We start from the raw sequence: 4110 nt of genomic DNA on the forward strand, positions 1-4110 counted from the left end.
TTCTAGATTTTTTTATAAAAAATAACAATGATGCCAAATGCAACGTTAGCTGGTGCAATATCCTCTAATTTGGCAAAAAGCTCAATGATATAAATATGGATATGTAGATTACTGGATGCTAAGATTTCATATGCATATATAGATATACCCACATATGAAGTGGATGGCATCAAATGGTCTTTTGTTCAAAGAGCCATTCTTGGAGACTTGATAATGGTGGAAAAAAATGATATTTTAATATTATTATTTTAATATACTATAATAGTACTATATCATAATATTATTATGGTATAATAATGCCATTTATTGTAATGTGATTATTCCAATAGAATAATAATGATGATAATTATTATATTTTGTTGTATTGTATTGTTTTATATCTATTGTATTATATATTATATTGTTGTGTTTGTATTATGTTGTATTGTTTTGTATTGTGCCATGCCGTATCGTATTATATTGTATTGTTGTGTATTGTGTCATGTTGCATTGTATTGCATTGTGTTATATCATACCATCAAAATGTAATTGAATTAATTTTCAATATCATATTGGATTGTGTGAATGGAATTACATTGCATAATACCACAAAAACCATTATTATAAAGTATTATTAACTTATAAAAAAATTTTAAATTATTTTTTAGAAAAATTTGTCAAAACTTTAAAGCAGGTCTTAAAAAAAAAAAAAAAAAAAGCCCCCCAACAAATCTTTGGCAGATAATTTTTCAAAAGCTAAAAACATTGATTCTTCCTAGTATATCTTTTTCGGCTTGTGGAGAAGCTAGAAATCAATTTCAAAATTTTGACCAAATACTTTGAAGTCATCTAAAAGAGCTTCTGGCCATCCAAAAGCAATGCCCAGCAAAGCCTTAATCTTATCCTAATTTGAATTAAAAAAAAAAATTTATACATCGATGTAAAAAATTCAATATGAAATATATCACTTTATGTGATTGATTCACTTTTCAACGCATATTTAATGTTTGCATTCTATTTTTTTTAATTATATGATGAAAATATTTTTATTTTTTAAAAAAATTATAACATCCTGTGATATATTATGACTTTCTACATGCAAAATATCATAATATAACTTAAAAAATTATGACATCCTGCATCAAATTATAACTTCTTACGTATAAAATATCATAATACGGATCGAAGATGTCATAATGTAGATAAAAATATTACAATATAAAAAAAATATTTTTGTCTGACCACTTTCTAACACGCATCTATTGCTTGCAGTTTCACTTTTTCATTTGAAAATTTTGAATGACAAAAATACCCTTATTCTTTGAAAAAATTATGACATCCAGTGATATATAATAACGTCCTGCATCAAAATTATGATTTTCTATATGCAGGATGTTATAATATGAATATAATATTTTATAATTCTTTTAAAAAAATAAAAATTTTTATTATTCAAAATTTTAAATGAAAAAAATAAAATATAAATATTAAATATATATTAAAAAATAATGACTACATAGATCAATCACATAAAATAATAAACTTCATATCGGATTTTCTATGCTACCCATGGTGCACAAAAAATTTCTGACTAAAAAAAAAAAAAAAAAAAAAAGACTAAGTAGGACAACACAAGAACTTGACCCATCTCTATTCTATAAATAGACAGGGGCATCCAAGCTAACGAAGAAAGATAAATAACCTTTCTTTTAAATTATTTTTTCTTTTCTTGCAGGTTCATGTGGCAGCAGAGGGCTTGGAGAAATTCTCTCCAGGTTTTCCTAGCAAGCAAAGTGGATTCGAGCAGGAATCAGTACATTGTACCATGATTTCGAATTCGTCATCTATCACGAGTGCAACTATGAAAATGCATCCATCTGATTTGCAAGATTCACCTGTATAAGACAAATTTTCAACCTTCGCATAATTTATTAAGATAAAAAATTTTACATATATCATATTGATTCCAAGGATGGTAGATTTCTTTCTACCGCATTTTTTCTGTATACATGCTTTCAGCACAAAGTTAGGATAAGTGAGCCCTATGATGAGTAGATGGGAAGGCGAAAAACGGTAGTACCACGCATAATCAGTTTATCCAAGCCCTGCAAACCCAGAATCTAATAAGACCTGAAATAGGGCAATTGTTGCAGATGTCAAAGGAAATAAAGAGGGAATGGACTCAAAACTCCTGGGTGGAGTCCAGCAGCTTGAAGAAACCAATCTCTACAAAATTTCAGCGAACTATAGTAGCATTCAAGGAGTTCTCAGTGAGCATAAGCTAACAGTAATCTGTTTTGGAGTCTGCAGTAGCAGAAAGAAAATTAAAAGATAAAGGCAATAACTGTGCTTTATGCCAGCAGATCAAGCCCCCCTATTCATTAAGAGTCATCCAATGAATTTACAAGAAATCTACAGTTTGGAGGATCCTTATGTTATTCTTTGAATTCACAAAAGCTATGCATCCCAACTGTTATAGAAAGAAAATAAAGCCTAATTACATTAGAAGTAAGATTTATGATTTTCACATAAACCCGAGCTATATCCATGAGAAGAGCAAGAAATCAACAGAAATAAGACCTAAACCTGTGTTACATCCATGAGAGGAGCAAGAGACCCACCATGCAAGATAATTGCATGAATGAATATGCCTTAATATAACAAAAGACAATCTCCTAACATGCCCTACTAAATTCCAGTATGACTGACATGCACCATGTGCACTGGTCACCCTGCAAGACTCTCGACCGACAGCACATCCCCTTCCGTAAGAGAGAGCACTCCCACTCTCCAGGTTTCCTCTCTTAACTGTTTGCGGTCACCCACAGTCATCTTCTAGTGGTGCATGTTTCGCAATACAGAGGACAATGCATGCTCAGATAGCCATCATGTCGCTTATCTCAAAAACCAAGGGCCCTCACTCATCTTAGAAATGGAGAGCATTGTGTTGGGATGCCAAACATGTGAGATAAAGAGATGAGCAAGAGCCCTCTATCCAAGATGAGCGACAACTAACAAAGCATGCACCCACAAAGGATCCCGCATCATCATGCAAGGCCTGAACTCAAAACTCCGGAAGGGACCCCAACTCTGTCACTTGTGGGGGCAATCAAAGGTGTCAACCAACGATTATCAATGAACGCAGTATTGATTACCAAAGATTATGTCAATCCCAATGAAAATCTGAAATCTATTTAATATAAACTTCCCTAGAAGTTCATTCACTTGGACGTTATCGTGTCATTTGCAATGTTGAATGATGCAAGAACATTCCGCATACACACACACACACACAGACAGAGCATACATACATATACACAAACACACATGGGGAGAATATATGTACATACCCACAGATACAAATAATAATAATAATAATAATAATAATCAGATTTACACTTCTGAAAACTCTCGCCCACTGTCATTGCAGCTCCACAATCCCAGCCAACACTAAGATTTTGATTATGCTTCAATCAAACAAGATATAAATAGAACTATAAATCTATGATAATTTACTATATACAGAGGGCTATTATGACAATAGTCATTTTAAGTTTGAAAATTATTAACTTTAAACTAGTTGACTCACTAAAATCGTGTGCTGAACTTGCATTTAGATGCAAGTTTGAAATTCGGTCTCATTCCCAAGCCCAGACTTCCTAGCAGAACCTAGATGTATTGGAGAAAACCATATCATAGAGCAAGAGAAGCTTAGTAGCCTTTCAGACAGATACAATGCTTGCTTGTCCAACAAGACCGCCTGCTTCCACAAAAATCACAAAACAATCAGCAAATTTGTGGCAATCTGAATATAAAATTATTCCACATATTGTGAACACCAGAAAAAACAAGCTTCTCAAACTGATTAGAAATGGATACTTCATAGATCAAAAGTTTTTGACCATGACAAACCCAACCAGACACATTACACCCTCTACTTTCAGGTAATGCTTGTTCACACATGCAATCAGAAGGCTAACCAATAGGGTGAACATTATTGTTTTGCCGGGATCTTTCAAACAGCCTATCTTAATGATGCTGGATGTAGAAATTCCCATTTATCATATTAAAATTTCTGCTCAAGAATATGTTGAAACATACCTAAAATGTAACAAATCAAAGCACGAAGCA

The sequence above is a fragment of the Elaeis guineensis genome, chromosome 9 (genome assembly GCF_000442705.2).
Source record: "Elaeis guineensis isolate ETL-2024a chromosome 9, EG11, whole genome shotgun sequence".
Taxonomy (NCBI): Eukaryota; Viridiplantae; Streptophyta; class Magnoliopsida; order Arecales; family Arecaceae; genus Elaeis; species Elaeis guineensis.